Consider the following 18,233-nt stretch of genomic DNA (forward strand, 5'->3'; position numbering starts at 1 on the left):
CCAGGCTGCCTGGACGTTATGGGCAGTACTTGCAAGAAAATCAAGCTTTTTTGCAAGTTTTTTTATTGACAGATCCGAATTTTAATTGCGACTGCACACAATTGATTTTTGCATTTGCTCTTCTTTCGATCTCGAAGCTGATTTTACACAACAATATGATTTTTGAAAAAAACCCTTTTTGTTTTTCTCTATAGAAAGGTATTAGAATTGCTAGAAAAACCGACTTTCGAACGGAGCCTCGGAGACCCATAGTGTCATATACCATTCGACTCAGTTCTACGAGATCGGAAAATGTCTGTGTGTATGTGTGTGTGCACTTTTCGAAGATATTGTACCGCTCAATTTTCTCATAGATGGCTGAACCGATTTTAACCAACTTAGGCTTGTTTGAAAGCTACTGTCGGGCCATTGCTCAAGTTCGAAGATCAAATGGCTGTGACTCATGGTTCTGGAGATATAATGGTATAAGTGACGTAACTGACAAAACGCGTTATTTTTTTTCCGCGCAAGTTTCTCGGAGATGCCTGAACCGATTTAAACAAACCTAGACCCGTTTGAAAGCTATTGTTAGTCCATTTATCAAGTTCGAAGATCAATTGGCTGTGGCTTCTGGTTCCGGAGATATGATGGTATAAGTGACGTAACCGACAAAACACGTTGATTTTTACCGCTCTTATATATAAGAGTGCCAATATTTTGGGATCACCTCTATTTTCGTAAAGCTCTAGTGCTCGAAAGTTTAAGCACCTCGAAAAAAGTCCTCGTGCAAAATGTGAGCTAAATCGGACATGGGTAAGAGGTGCTGCCCAGTGGTTAAAGTTTGAAAATTTTCGATCTTTAAAAAGCACCATGGGAGTACATGAAATTTCCGAAATCGAAAATTTTTTTTCGATGCCAAAAATCTCAAAATTGCATGAAACGTCGAGATTTAGTGTTATCTCAAAAAAAAAATCTGAATAAATCAAATATCTGGGACTTTTTTGATATTTTTTCTGGGAAATTTGATATTATTTCTAAGTCCCAGAAAGTCGATTAAAAAAATTTTTTTCGAGATGACACTAAATCTCGACGTTTCATGCAATTCTACGACTTTTTGCATCAAATTTTTTTTTCAATTTCGGAAATTTCATGTCTCCCCCCTATGGGAATTTTTCAAGATCTATGAAAATTTCACTAAGTGGACTAAGAAGGGTTTTTTTCGATTAGCATCACTCTTTTCATACAAATAGGCAACGCAAATGTCAAGCGCTTGGTTGGAAAAATTATGCCTACTATGTGATATAAACACTGAAGAATGCTTTTGTGAACTACTCGATTCAATCTAAATCAATTGGTGTCAAAAATGAGCCCAAATTAATGTCACAAATTATTTAATAAGAAGATAAAAAGTGTTTTAATGAAACTGATTTGAAGAAAGAGAAAGGCATTATCACACCACTAGGTGGAGTAAGAAAGGTTTTTTAAAGTGTAGTTTTTGTAAAAAATCCCTTTTAAACAACAAAAACGGCGTTCCATAGATAACTCAAAAACAAACAATAAACATATAGCATTGGTGTTCCAACTCCAAAAATCAACTAATGTAGAATAATAAATACATAAAAATTAAGGATTAGGTTATTTTCAATCCTCACTCGAAATCAAGTAACGGAAAACCCCGTTAATACGCGAAGCACTCCTTAATTAATGCCGAAATCTTGGTGGTTCCTCAAATTCTTCATGAAAACAATTGAAATTTATACCTAATAGCCAGCTATACTCGTCAGGTCGCTAAACCGCACACTTTACGACTAGTGAAATAAACGAAATAGTCTTGTTGCGAATGCAAATGATAATATGATCTCACTTTTTTTTGCATAGTGTGCATCGTTCTTGATTCTACCGAGAGTAGTTTTTCTCAATAGTATAATGGTAAATATGAGTCTATACGGAAAAAACCTTTTAAAATCAGTATGCATGCAGAATGAAATATAAGCTTTACTGGCGCTCCATTGCGAACAGCCCGACCGGATGAAACTAATTTCCATGTTCATAGCTTTTATGTATATTTTCGATTTTTATTGGCTTTTTCCTCATGCCTCTCCTCGCCCAAAGTGCCAAGAAACTATCACTCAGGGGCATCAGTTACAAACAGCAATGCTCAATGAAACGGGAAAATGCGAAGCGAAAGTTTTTCATTTTATCGAGTTTTTTTTTTATTGCGTACAAACCGTTTTGTTTCATTTGTTTCTACTTGCATTAAACATTAGTGGTTACAACATACAAACATTTCCTCACTATTGGTCTATTGGTTCATCGAATTTCTTCAACTGTATCTCTTCACTTCATCGTAGAATACCGCAATCATTTATCTTTGCTGTTCATTTTTTTCCATTATTGTGCTTTTTGTTTTGACCGACCTGAGATGATCTATAGGCACGTACACGATACATACATACCCCAATAAACTACACGAGTGATTTGTTCATGACTTCAAGAGCTCTAATCGTTTGTTCGAAATTCGCGGTCACAGCGCAATGCTTCGATGTGTTTGATTGCGTGTCAAAGACTGTTTTTGAGGTGAACTGTGTGTCAATGGTTAAGCGAATCTCTTTGTCTTCCGTCTTCGTGTCCGCGAAGAGGAAGCAAGTGATCAAAGTACACCCCTAAGTACGGTAAAAGTTGTGTGCTTATTAAAAAAGCTTACCCAATCAATCAGGCTATGATTCGTTTTTTCTGGCTTCCGTTTGATATTTCAAATTCGTGACGGAATTCAATTTTATAATTTTAATTTTTCCTAAGTTAAAAATTAAAATTATAAAATTATTGAAGTTTCAAAGGTTTCATTCAGATTCATTTTGCAACGCTCAGATAATTTACGGAACTGACATTTCAATCACTTCAAATAAATCCTTCAATAGACTGGTCTACTGATGCATTGTATAGTGGTATTCCTACGCATTACAGATTACACCTAGTACTGGTTGTGAGAACAAGTTTCCTCTTTCGGCAGGACACAAGCTCTTGTTTCGACATTGCCACCATGGGTTTGTCATGCTGTAGTAGTGTGCACACGCCTATCCGAATAAGCTTTTATAGGATTTTAACGAGTGCTCGTTATTCGATACACGATTAAAGACTTCGCCTATTGAGCGAAATGTGCAAGTGCCTCAACAATCTTACTGTGTTTTTTTTTTGTTGCTCGGTCCCAGCTTGGCGTTCTTCATACATTCCAATCACGTCAAACCGTGTAGGTGTTCATTTATATTAAACAACTTTTCTCTGAACTGCTAAACCTGTCGGAGTTTACAGCGTGCTACGGCAGTTTAAACTCATTTAATGGCGATGATACGGTGATTTGTGTTTTTATGTCGGAAATCAGTTCAATCATGACCGAGCATGTTGTGCGCTTTGCTATCTGGAGAATTCGTTTTCCATCTGTTGAAGGTTTGTGACATCGTAAGGTTCTGAAACAAAAAAACTGTATTTTCTAAATAGAATGTTTTAGTTTTATTTCTTTCTCTTAACACTTGAGTGCCAACTTTCCTGTATAAAAAAATTAGAATGCATGTCTCAACGTGAGTGAACCAGTGCACAGTGGGAAAAAAACTCAGGAAACACGCAAAGAAATCGAGAACCCTTTTTCCAACAAACAAGAGGTTTCTTATGTAAAAAAATCCAAGAAATTCAATGGAATGGTTTTGAATGGCCGCACGAATCGCCATCCTGCTCGATTGAACCCCAAATGCCCAGCAGTTTTAGGGTTTTCTGTAGTATTTGTTCTGTAACTTGAAAAGAAATCGAGTGCGGTCTACTGAACTAGCTTGATTTTATGTAAAAATGTCGGGAAAAACGAATGGAAGAGTGTACACTGGCCGCACGAAACGTTTTGGTGGTTATTTTACCCCAATTCCTCCAATATGTGAAATTTTCATCTAAATCACCCTTAAGTTTAAAGCGAACCACGTTGAAAGCATACGAAAACTATCTTATAATATGTAAACAAGTCTGGAGAATCGAATGGAAGAACCTACACTGGCCGCACGAAACGTTCTGATGACTATTTTACCCCAATTCCTCTATTTCATGATATCTTATTGTAAATCGTTCTTAAATCTCGGTAAAACTTATTGGAAGTTTACTAAATCTAGCTTATCTTATGTGAAAAAGTCTGTAAAATCGAATGCCAGAACTTATACTGGCCGCACGAAACGTTTTGGTGGCTATTTTACCCCAATTCCTTCGAACCAGCGAACCACGTTGAAAGCATACGAAAACTATCTTATGTTATGTAAAAAAGTCTGGAGAATCGAATGGAAGAACTAAAATCTTTGCTAAAATCAGCAAACTTGCAAGAAGCTTTACCAAGATTTAAGGACGATTTACAGTAAGGATCTCATGAAATGGAGGAATTGGGGTAAAATACTCACCAAAACGTTTCGTGCGGCCAGTGTCGGTTCTTCTAATCGATTATCCAGACTTTTTTACATGAAAGTAGGCTAGTCCAGAATACCGCACTCGACTTCTTTTCAAGTTACAGAGCGAATGTTATAGGAAACCCCAAAACTGCTGTACATTTGAGGTAGGATTGCGATTCGTGCAGCCATTGTGAACCATTTCATTGAATTCCTTGGACATTTTTACATAAGAAACGCTTTAGTTTGTTGACCTTTCTCAATTAGTTCACGAGTTACAGAATTCTTTGCGGGTTTTCATAGATTTTTTCCCACTGTGCAGTGGAACAGTGTTTGTCAAGTACCACACAAAGCATAGTTTGTATTTTATATTCTTTTTGATAGTCAGTTCACAGTCATAAACCGTTTGATTTCAAAAACCATAAATCGCGCGTTTATTACTAATAGCACACTTCTTTGAGTAATTCCCCTTTTCAAATGTGTTCATGTTCGAATTTTTATTCAAATTACTGAAGTAGAGGGAGTTTGTCTCATGAATAATACAAACGTGTTGAATATAAAACAATTCTATATGCGCCCATGGTAGTATTAAAACCAAAAAAGCGTGTTCGAAATTTAACAATAAGTAATTATACGAATCAATGATATTGACAGCGTCTCCAAAGCTCAAACTAAATTCAATTCTCCTATCATCTACGACAATCTGCTGTACATTCAGTTGAAGAATGTTTGTCGAAGGTAATATCAATGTTCTCGCGATCCTGCTATGGAAACCATAGTTGAGGATATACAAAATAAAATTAAACATGGGTTTACTCTTTTGAGAAATGAAAATATCGCTAAAAAAGTTGAACAAATTATACCATATTCTAAAGCTTTCTGGAAATTGTCTAAGGTGCTTAAGAAACCTCAGAAACCAATTCCTGCTCTCAAAGAAAAACATCAATTACTTTTTTTTTGTTTCGATTATAAAAATTTTTACCTTAAGGTCAATTACTTCTTACGAACGGCGAAAAAGCTTAAAAACTTGCTCATCAGTTTGAGAGTGTTTATAATATTAATTCGAACGTTGCGGGTCCTTTTGAAAACTAAGTCTCACTGAAATATGATCATATTTCAACTCAAGTATTGTCACAAGATAACATTACTGAGAAGAATTTCGATGAAATCAAATCAATCATTAGGATATTTGAAACTTGAAGGCTCCTAATAATGATAGAATTTTTAATATTCTTATTATAAATCTTCCATGAGACTCTTGGTAGAAATTTTCAATAATTGTTTGTTGTTAGATTACTTCCAATTGGTTGTTGTTAGATTACAGCAATTCTTATCCTCAAACACGATAAGAACCCATCAGAAACATTCAGTTTTCGATCAATTAGTTTGCTTTTTTCTATAAGTAACCTTTTTGAAGAAAAATGTATTAGTAAGAATGATTCTCATATGAATAAGAATTCTATATTTTTACCAGGACAGTTTGGACTTCGTCTGGAACATTCTAACACAATAGTAACCCATATAATAACATTGGATACCAGTTCGCTTTCACATCTCATCCAAGTCAGTCGATAAAACAAAAACCGCTTACGTTCGGGACGGAAGAAACCAAGTACAGTATTGTGTATTGAACAATAGAACGACCTCAAAATGAGTAAACCAAACGGACAAAAGCTACCGCTGACACGAAAGAACACAATTGTTGTTGACTTCAGGCAGTGCAAAATTCGACCTTCGATGTGAGAACTTGAAGGTTTGCTTAAGGAGCAAATGCATCTTGACATTAAACGTGTGCATTTACTTCAATGCAATAAGACAAATAATGTTATTTACATCCAGTTTTATAAAGAGTTGGATACAATTCAATTCGCAAAAGACAATAACAATTTGCACTATGAACATTAAGTACAACATTCCAGTATATATGGAAGATAGTGCTATAGAAGTGCGTGTTCATGATCTTCCCTCAAGCGTCACCGATTCATATATTCGCAAAACTATGTCTCAATACGGAGAGATTCTCTCTATCGAAAAGGAAAAGTGGAAGGTAAGCAATGTGATAAACTGGACAAGGAGACAACTACACCAAAGGACAACGGTGCTTCCTTCACACCAACCCCAAGCAACCCTAGTACACCTGTGACAGCCACCAACAACAATGAAGCATCCCCTTCAACGAATCCATCATCATCCCCTATAGAACAAAGTACACCAGTTAACAACTTACCCTCCAACCAACCAGCAATTGCAGCCGATGTACAACAAGGTGCATCTACAGCAACTAGCAACGAAAAGAAGACAGAAATCGACAACAATACCATCGATGCGGCAATGGATGACGAGACGAAGCACGAACGAAGTGCCCCTCAATCCTCGCAGGAGGGAAATGGAAGCTCCTCTCCCCCTAGAAAAAGGGTGACAACGAGATCCAACTCAAAAAAAAATTTATTCAAAAAATCGGCTCAATCGGCCACGTAAAGCTTGTACGCAAATAGGCCTGAATAAAAATATCTTTTGAATAAAAAAAAAGGTAAAAACACAAAAAAATGGAGAAAATTGATGAAATCTTTATTGGAATGGCCCATGCGCAAGGTCCAATTTTTGCTCACTCTCTCCAACATATCGGCCGGTATTTCACGAATAATGCCACCGGCTCATAATCCACACCAAACAGTGACTTTTTTTGGGATGCATCTGTAGCTTCTGGCTGGTCTTCACTCCAGATGCGGTAGTTTTGTTTGTTGACGTATCCATTCAACCAGAAATGAGCTTCGTCGCTGAACACAATTTTTCGATAAAAAAGTGGATCTTCCTACAACTTTGCTCATTAATGATTCAATCATAGACCAAACTGAACAAGTTCGACGATGACACAAGACACTATTTGCGCGGGATCTATCAAAAACAGTGTTGACAAAAAATACTATACTGAACTTGACCAGTGAAGTTTAAAAAATGTGATTTGTTTTAACTGAAATTGGATGAATTTAGAATAGAATTTATTTTGATTTGATCAATTTATCTGTTTGTTTCAATGTAACACCTCAATTGGCGTCCCTATGTGACCTGTCTTAAGAACAAATTATTAATTTGTAACCAAATTTTCAGATCAGCCATGCTTTATGCAATACCAATTTGGTCAAGTTGTTGTTTCACCAGGAAGAAAACTAATATAATATGGCTGAAGAGTCACCACTTGTGACTAGACACCCAACTTTCATCTTAATTGTTTAAATTGCAATCATATTGCAATAAACAATACATTTTACAAAAATAGAAAAGACAATCCACTTATCAATTCTAATTTGCAGTGACGCTGTGACTTGTTTGCTCGTACTCAGATTATTTTTTGTACCTTCCAATCAAGTTCTGAAATTTCTTAGAACCAAATCGCTTATCTCGACGAATGAACTTACATTCGGTAGAATAACCATTGACGGACCGATTCAATCACTCATATGCGTGTCTGCGTCAATACGGCACAACGTGAACATAATCTCCACCATAAATAGAGCAACTGTCCTTGTTGTGTTGATATTAGACGGATAGAAATAAAAACGACATCGTCGGAATAATTTGCAAAATGAGGGGCGCTTCGTAGTTCGTACCTATACGATTCCATTCGAATTAGATACCCTGCACACTCGGAACACGTACTGAGTACTGCGAAGCGAATCGACAACAGAAAGGTGATTCTTATCCGGATTGGTAAATCTGAAAAAAAAACATCTGCTGTCCAATCAACAACTAAGAGCTGCTAACAACAGACGAGTATAGTAAAAGTGAATTCACCATGCATGGCGCTGTTACACGTCTGATCGTCAGTCTTTGTATACATTATTCTACAGATGGTCTCATGTTGTATGGCACAGCGCACTCTCGGCATACATAATTAGTGTTGACAATCACCGACATTCAAAATTCGCATCTTGCTGGGCTCTAACTGAGAGTGAGCTCGAATCTAGGTTTCTTTAATCTACCGACAACAAGGGGGAACAGTTTACATCCGGCGAGTATTTCGATGTAGGGATCGTCAAGAGTATATACGCATTAGTCCAGCACAACGCTCGTGCGCGTGACTAAAAAGCACACTGGAAAGAACACATGATCGCTGTGACCCTTTTAGATGATGATTCAAATATGGCTATTTGTGAACTGCTGGAAGGAAACTTTTTTGTGCATAAATTATAGTCAAGTGTTTGGTCATCAATTTGTGGAGTGATGATCATCATCACCTTTCTCGTTATACTTGCTATTTCAACATGGTTCGGTCCGTTTGGAATGACTCATACTCCAATAGTGAGGTCATCCTGATTAGTCCAGTGGAGTTCATCCAAAGTCATTATAGAATTATCTGACTAAAACATAGAAGTATAAAATCTCAATGAGCAATTCATTAAACTGTGTCTCACATTGAAAACTGACCAGTTGGCAGGGCACTCGCCAAAGGTGCAGCGATCGGCACCGTATCGGTTGATTACCGTTGTGCAAACACGCTACCATTCACTGACTGGCGCAGGCATTCAGGTCATCCGGGGACAGTACTAAACACACAGTAAATGCGTTTTCGTTCCATTCCCAATGAACGACTGGGCCCTTTTGTTTACCATTCTCATCAATCCTGCTTTCGTAAATGATCCAGTCTTAAGACTGAGGGAAATGACAGTGTATTGTTTACCAACACCGAAATTCCCTGCACATCGTGGAAGTGGAAGTGTAAACAAATATTTTCTCTTATTTGTAGCTTGAATAAACGTCACAACCGTTCTGTACAATTCTACACTAGACCTAGTTGAATCTTGCACCATGAATAGGGTTTGATTTTGTCTCGATTTCGATTTCTTAGTTGTATTTAGGAAGGGGTTCCACTGGTAACCGGTCTATAATTTTATATTCGAATAAATAATTGCGGTACATGCTTACTTTCAAATTGTAAATCATCTGATACAGTCTGACTTTAATCATATCAGAAAGGGACGATGTTACATCTTTCCACGAAGGGTCGCTCTGATTGGCATTACATCTTCTAATCCTAATCACTGGCATAATTTATGTGGGAATGCTAGTCATTACATGGTTAAACGCGGTAAGTGGGTAATGTTAAAATTTATTTTAACTTACATGGAATAGATATGAAATCAGACTAACAATATATCATTATCCTGTTACACAAAATGACTGCTTGAGCTTGACTTTGAGTAACGCTTGAGTTCTGTTAAATTTAATCAATCTGTGTTTATCACAGATATGTCGTACTGAAGGTCTTGATAGAAGACTGCAGTCTTGAGAAATATGTCATTCGTATAGTTTCAATACTACTTACAATCAAACATTTCAATGTTATGTAAGCTTCAAATAAGCGTTCATTATATGAAACAAAACAATTCAAGTTTCATTTCCGCAGAACTGTCGTTCGATAGTCAGCAAAAACCTTTGCGTTTCTGTGCAATCTAATAAAGTTGTAATTCAAGTAGCGTTGAACTGCTAGGTCGGATTGTTTTGGTGAAGAAATTTCAAAACAATATATTTATTTCGCATAATTTTGCAGGAAAAAAATAAGCCCCAAAATTTGGGATTTGAGCGGTTAGTGGAATGAAACTAAACCGATTTAAAAAAAAATGAAATTTCTTCATAGTGGAGTTTAAGGGAAGATTCATTTGTTTTCAAGAACGAGGGGCCGTGGTCTACTAGGAGATTGATAGTACCCTTAGCTCTCTCCGGACAGTACCAGCCTAGATGCCGTGTGGAATCCGACGGAAAAAAATGAACCAAGAATAGATCCACTGGGTTCCTGCTTCCATGTCGTAAGAGGCGACAATTGCAGGAGTTTCTTTTTCCTTTCAGTTAGAATATATTTTTAATGTTTCATTTTTGATTACTCTATTTTACTAAGTTATCTCTTCATTCAACCTATCAATTTCCGTCTAACTTCGAAAAAAAGTTTTATTTGGAATGTTTCCTTCTTCCATGTTATTGATTGTCTGTCAGGATTATAAATTGAATGATAAATAAATAAATAATCTATAACTATTGTGCAAATGCGTTGATATTACAAAGGTAATAACAGAGATAGCATATATCGATATATTGAACACGTAGTAAAAAACACTTGATATTAATATTTCAAAAAATAAATTATTATTTTTCTCGGTAGTCGGCTGCCCAGATCAACCAATATAACCAATCAATAATTTTGATAAGTAATTAAAATAATAAAGCGGAAATAATAAAGAATGATAAATAATAAATAAAGACGCGCGTGAAATCTGTTAACCTTTATTTGGTGATTTAAAATGATTTTATAACAACTGTTTGGATATGTCAATGCAATGAATGAACTATTTTGTCTAAATCCTATTCGCTCGTTTATTTTGTAATTTCATTTATAAAAAAATAGGGAAGTTTTTATTCTTTACGCGATAATATTTCAAATTTTTCTTCAGTTTCCTCGAATAAGAGCTGTGGAATCAAGACTTTCCGGGACTTCAATATAGGATATTGTTGAAACGTTCACTCGGGAACCGGAACATACTGAGTCGCGCGCGAATAATACCAATACTAAAATTTTTACTAACAAATATCCTTTTCCCGCGACACTTGTGGAGTGTGCAGTAGACCCTTAGACGATCTACGTTCAGGCCTGGCCGGCGCTGGTACTGATCAATGAATTCTGGGATTACATTGAAGGAAGATTTACCAGTCCCAGGATGGCTCATCTAGAAACTCCCTGTATAATTTCAGCTAATCCCGATCAGTAACGGAGTAGCAACCAGGGGTGGTCGCTTAAGCTCAAGCTCAAGTTTCATTTGTTTTCAAGAACGGTTAAGACCCAAAGTTCAAAAACAATTCCACTTTTTTACGTTTCGTCTTTGGCTCATCAGTGCGTTAGCAGTTTATGCTGAGCTGCACTTTTTTAATAAAATTATCACACTATCTTTTTTTTTTTAATTTTTAAAATTTTTAAACTTCGGGTCAAAAAATGCAGCTATTGGAGACATTTTGTCGAAGGTTTGTCAAGAGAAACCTCATTGAGCGCTCTTTGGAATACGGCCAGACGAATGAGGAATCCTAACGAAGGAAATGAGAGCGGGGAATACTCGAACCGATGGATATTTGATTTTGCGAGGAAAGTTTGTCCAGATTCTGTCCCTACGCATAGCATTATTAGGGAGTCTTCTCCAAATGATGGTTCCATTGATAGCCCCTTTTCAATGATGGAATTTTCCATAGCACTCATGTCTTGTTACAATAACGCTCCTTGGTTGAACAGAATTAAATTCAACTTGGTGAAGAATCTGCCCGACCTCGCAAAAAAGACGTTTGTTGGAAATGTTCAACAAGTTTCTCGCGCAAAATATTGCTTCATCTGACTAGAGGCAAGTGAAAGTTATCGCCATTCAAAAGCCGGGGAAACCAGCTTCCAATCACAACTCATATAGACTCAGAGATGGCATTTCACCAGAGTTATACACGCTAGAGTCAGATTTTTGCTACACCGAGGATGAAAAAAAACGAAGCACCGCACAAAGAGGAAAGCGCACTTCTTCTCAGTGTCGAATAGACAGCATTTGAGTGTGTGCTTGTGGTTAAAGCAGCTGGCGCGAGTGAAACACATTCTCTTCGCATGAATCGCTCACACGCGCTCTCGTCTAAATACACCCAAGTGACCACTGGCGCGTGATGGTGAGCGAACACTTCTGTGAAATTCAATTAATAGAGAGTAGATCTGGCCTTGCTATGAAAAATTTGCAAGGAAAACCGAAAATTTTACGATAAATTGTTTTATTTTGCTGATCTACGAAAACCATACAGCAGAGTGCTCACCGGCGTGTACACCTCTGTGAAAGTATCTGCATCCACCTCAGAGAATTTATTAGCTAATGCTCTAGCACTTAGGTGCGATTCAGTGGAGGAGTTAAAAGGAAATAAACAAACGCACTCATGATGCGTGCACACTTACACAACAGTGGTGTATAAATGTGAAAGAGAAGAGCTCTCGTTGAAGTTGTCAGTGCGAGGGGAGAAATTTTGCTTGCTCTTCGTCACACAGAGGAGATAGACATCTCTGTATAGACCCATTGCAATTTTGTCCTGCATCAGAAAATTGTTCGAAAAAATTATTCGACGTCTCGACACTTGGGTCGAGACGAACGGTTTGTTGTCAGATACTCAGTTTGGCTTCCGTATAAATAAAGGGACGAATGATTGCCTTGCATTACTTTCGTCTGACATCCAAATTGCCTTCGCTCAAAAATAACAAATGGCATCTGTATTTTTAGACATTAAAGGAGCATTTGATTCAGTTTCCATTGATGTTCTTACAGACAAGTTCCATCAACAACCTTTTGTCAGAGAAATGCATGTGTTTTTCACATGGCGATTCGGCAACATTCAGATTTAGTTACATGAGTCTCCCGTAAGGATCATGCCTCAGTCCACTTCTCTATATTTTTTACGTGAATGACATTGACAGCTGTCTAGTAACCCCATGTACACTAAGACAATTGGCAGATGATGGCGTGGTTTCAGTTACTGGACCCAAAGCTATTGATCTGCAAAAACCATTGCAAGATACCTAAGTTAACTTGTCCGTTTGGATTGTTCATCTGGGTATCGAATTCTCTGCGGAGAAAACAGTGCTGGTCGTCTTTTCAAGAAAGCATGATCCCGCGCAGCTTCAGCTTCATATGATGAAAAGAATGATCCAACAGGTTTTGACTTTCAAATACCTCGGGTTGTGGTTTGATTCCAAATGCACGTGGGGAGGACACATTAGGTATCTGATAACAAAATGCCAACAAAGAGTAAATTTTCTTCGAACAATAACAGGATCTTGGTGGGGTGCTCATCCGAAAGATGTAATAAAATTGTATCAGACAACGATACTTTCAGTGATGGAATATGGATGCGGTTGTTTTCGTTCCGCTGCAAACTCTCATATTATCAAATTAGAGCGAATTCAATATCGTTGTTTGCGAATTGCTTTAGGCTGCATGCATTCGACACATACAATGAGTCTTGAAGTTATGGCGGGAGTTCTTCCATTGAAAGATCGTTTTTGGGAGTTTTCATCGCGACTGCTAATAAGATGTGAGGTACTGAATCCCCTGGTTATTAATAACTTCGTAAGCTAGTTGAGCTTCAATCTCAAACAAGATTCATGACTTTATATTTTAACCATATGTCACAGGAAATCGACCCTTTAAGATATATTCCTATCCGTGTCAGCCTCCTAAATGTTCCTGACTCAACGTTATTTTTCGACACATCCATGCAGCGCGAAGTGCATGGAATCCCGAAACACCTACGCTCGATGGAAATCCCAAAAATATTTTCAAGTAAGTTCAGGCATATTGACTCTGAGAAAATATTTTACACGGACTTATCACGAATTGAAGAGGCCACTGGGTTTGGTATATTCAACAATAATATTTCGGCTTCATTTAGGCTCCAAAAACTTGCATCTGTTTAGATAGCAGACTTAGCTCGACACATTATCTCCAAACCATTATTTTTTTTTCACAGATATTTTGAGTGCAATTGAAGCCATTCGCTCAAACGCTTCTGGCAAAAATGAACCGTTTTTCTTGGGCAATATAAAACAGTGCCTGAACGACATATTGAATAATAATTATCAAATCACAATAGTTTGGGTCCCGGTTCATTGCTCCATTCCAGGCAATGAAAGAGCCGATATTTTAGCCAAACGTGGTGCTATTGAGGGACAAATTTATGAGAGACCGATTGCTTTCAACGAATTCTATAGCGCGTCTCGCCAAATAACACTTGCCAGCTGGCAAGCTTCTTGGGATAAGGATGATCTGGGTCTGTGGATGCACTCAATTATTCTTAAAATATCGACAATGGCATGGTTCAGGGGACTGGATGTGAGTAGGGATTTCATTCGTGTGATGTCCAGACTTATGTCCAATCACTACACGTTAGATGCACATCTCCTTCGAATTGGACTTTCCGAGACTAATCATTGTGCTTGTGGCGAAGGCTATCGCGGCAATTGATCATGTCGTTTGGACATGCGTGGAGTATCGTGATGTCAGATCTCAACTAATAAATTCTTTGCGTACCCAAGGTAGACCATCCAATGTCCCAGTTCGAGACATTCTTGCTTGTCGTGACCTTTCTTACATGAAACTCCATCATCCAATAGCAAAATTTTAATAAAAATTTATTTAATGTGCTGAAACAAACTCGAATTAGGTTATGAAATCAACAACAAAGTGTATAAAAATTTAGCCAATTTTATAATTTATAGCAGTTAATCGTTTGGTTCAAATAATATGATATTTAAAAATAAGAGAAATATGTTTTATTAAACTCAATTATTAGTATTATATTAGGATAAGAATTCTACGTAAAAGTGATGCTACGGCGAAGAAAAACTTATGTAAATTGCCTTAAGAAATAAACGAATTTATGGAAAAAAATAAAAATTTTAAAATTTCTTTTTTTTCTTCTTTTTTTTAATTTGTATTGGAAAAAATACTCGCATCATTTTGACATCAGAAACGAGGAATTGGAAAACGAGGAACAAACGCATTCCAATAACTAGTGCGCTTCAGTTTACATCCCATAAATTGTTTAGAGCGGTGGATCTAGTTTTATTGTCTGTTATATGAATTGTGTCAATCCTGGCATCGAGAATTGCCAACAAATTCTAGTTGGGGTGGAGATCCGGGCTACTTCGAATCGTTGTCCTACAGGAATCCAAACTTCTCTTCAAGGCCCTTCTGGGAGCTTCACTGATAAATGGGTGCTGTTCTATCTCTGTACTACACGATGGGGACGATTAGTTCGACTGGAAACTGAGCTGAGTTGAAGTTGAAGAGCTTCGTTCCTTGGATCGTATGGACACTTACCTTTGGATTCATTTTGTCTTCACACCTGATTCGTTATGTGCTTGCTGCATCTACCAGGGCGAACCGGCGTAGATCCGAACGCTTCTTGTACTTTCAAAGGAATTTTTACAATTGCTGTTTTGTTGATACACCAAAACCTTAATTTACGCGCTTTATATATGTATATTAGGGTGCCATTATTTTAGGATCATCTCTAATTTCGTTAAGCGGTAGTACTCTAAAAGTTAAGCACCTCGGAGGCGCCAGGTGGTTAAAGTTTGAAAATTTTCTATCTTGAAAAATCATGAATTTTCATTGAAAGACATTTGGTATCAAAAAAACTTGTGAACTGAAAATGTGAAAATTCTCAAAAAGTCCCAGAAAATCGATTTGTAAAATTTTTTTTTTTCAAGATGACACTAAATCTCGACGTTTCATGCAGTTCCAAGTCTTGTGACATAAAAAAAATCGTTGTCGGAAATCTCAAAAAGTCCCAGAAAGTCAATTTATTCATAGAAGTTTTTTTTCGACATGACACTAAATCTTCGAAATTTTCGATTTCGGAAATTCAAATATATTTTTTATCTATTTTTTGTCACTTTTTTTCAATGCCAATTGATTTTTCTCAGAATTCAATAAGTAAAACTATTGAATAATATAAAAAATGAGGAAATCAAAAAGCTGCAGTGTGCTTACTTTAATCTGAATCAAATAAACGAGATAAATCTTTAAAGTGATGAGTCGGGCACTTTATTCTGAACATTTAAATAATGAAATCTGTTTTGATTCCATAATATAAATTATTACCGACGTTCGATTTGTAATATGAAAGAAACAGTTGTTAGTAAATTGACCCATTTTTTATCACATGGTAATTACTCGGGGTAGCCGGCTATCGAGAACATTCTACAGGGTCCGGCTCTCGAAGTGTAACCAACTTCAGACCTTCGAGCCTGGTGTCAAGGTAAATGCGACATATTATCGGGAAAGTATTCTGGAGGTTGCTTTGAAGCCGTGGGCAGACAAACATTTCGGTGGCAGATCATGGACGTTTCAGCAGGACTCGGCACCGTCTCACAAAGCTCGAGTGAACCAAGAATGGCTGGAAAACAACGTTCCGAACTTCATCACGTCCACACAATGGCTCTCGAATTCACCAGATGCGAATCCAATGGATTATTCTCTTTGGGCCATTTTGGAGAGCAAAGTCCGAACTAAAAGATACACCAGTCTCGAGGCGCTGAAAAAAGTTATTGTCCGCGAGTGGGCCAAAATACACCTGCAAGTCACATTCGGGCAGCTTGCGATTCGTTTTTTGACCGTCTTAAGGCCATAGTCAAGGCAAAAGGTGGTCATATCGAGCAAAAGTGAATTGATTCTGAATTTTGTATTATTTTTACACATTTTTTTTTGAATTAAGTAAAAGTAATTTTCCAAACTGAATTTATGGCCTTTTTAATTGGTTACACTTCGAGTGCCGGACCCTGTAGAATTTCATCATAAGCAGCGAAAATTCATTTTGATTGTTACTTCCGGTTTCTAACACGACGGAGTAACGAGCGAGCTATAAAATTAAAGATTATAAAAACATTATAATGTTAAGCTCAGGAAAGAATCGTCAATTTTTGAAATCCCTTTGATAGGATTTAGGCGTATTCGGTTGGCGTCGGGAATAAACTTTGAAGCGGTGAGGTAGAACTGATCTAAATGGATTATGGTAGAATTGGCACTACAGCATATATTTGGCCCCTAGAAATTTTCTAAAAAATTCTTTACAGCTACTATATAAGAAAATTCGTCGAATTCGCTATGCCGTTGGCTAGAATTGTCGTTCAATCAACTCATTACCTTGTTGTAGGGTTCAATTTTTAGATGCGATTTGACCAACTTGAATCTACATTCAAGGTTTGAAAATCTTGATTTTATATTGTTCCTTATTTGACGTTTAATTTTTATGGATGATTGACTGAAAAGCCTCTTTCGCTCCTGACCTGTTTTCACATGGAGTTTCATTACAAACGATCGCTGAATTGCGAATATAATTCATCTGAGTTGCACAGATCGCATTGCTTACCAGAATGATTTTCAGATTAAAGAATTTATTATTTTATTGTTTTTTTTTTATTTTTATATTGTATATAGTATATTGAATGTAGTAAGCTACTTCCAGACTGTGTTCTTTAGTTCTTCGAGAAAACTTTTTATTCTACTCCTCAACGGAATATCAACAACGAATTGTACAAACGTTATGCTCATATTCACCGATTTTTCTGCTCGTAAGACGGTTGTCATGCATTGAGATCTTTTGAAAATGTTCTTTAAAAACCTTTTTCTGCATGTAATGTCTGATTCAGTAGGGTAACCCGAATGTACAAGTTTTTGTTTCTGTAAAATCTCCTTTATTTGTCAACAGTCTAAAGCATTATTGAAAACACGGACCACATTATTGAACAGTCTAAAAAGCGATGTTTTAGCTTGGATCATTTAACATTCGTTAGGTTTGTAAACAAATTGTATTTCACATCCTTTTTAAAGTAACATTACTCACATTGCATGTTTGAGGCACATACTCATAGTTTCTCTCATACAAAATATTTACCGCGTATGAGGCAGCATGAATACGGAAACTGTGTCAAGTTCAGACTGGGTGTGTACCATACTGTATTGTTGTTTCTAATTCACTTACATCGACTATCGCGTGTCAACTAGTTATTTATTATTTTCCTCTTTTGATCTGAGAATATCGTGATGTGTACCGATTTTTTTTTAAATTAAATGTATGGTCCGCATTGTGTAACATATATTGTCATAAAGCAGGTATATATTTTTCAATATGAGCACAATGGTATGATTGATTTATACTTCAATTTGTCTTGTTATGATGTAAAATATTGGAAAAACTACCTCGGGACTGGTTTAACGTACCGAACAAGTCAAACAAATATCTAAAAGTGTTTTGAAATCCTAATGAGATACCAACATAATG

The 18,233-nt window shown here is 36.8% G+C and overlaps 1 protein-coding gene across 6 annotated transcripts in view; it reads left to right on the forward strand.

The window, feature by feature from the left end:
* The window catches only part of LOC131433745 (formin-like protein), a 105,952-nt gene that overhangs the window by 46,728 nt on the left and 40,991 nt on the right, over positions 1–18,233 (forward strand). The gene's annotated exons all lie outside the window — the stretch shown is intronic.

Source organism: Malaya genurostris, chromosome 3, assembly GCF_030247185.1.
Source record: "Malaya genurostris strain Urasoe2022 chromosome 3, Malgen_1.1, whole genome shotgun sequence".
NCBI classification, from domain to species: Eukaryota; Metazoa; Arthropoda; class Insecta; order Diptera; family Culicidae; genus Malaya; species Malaya genurostris.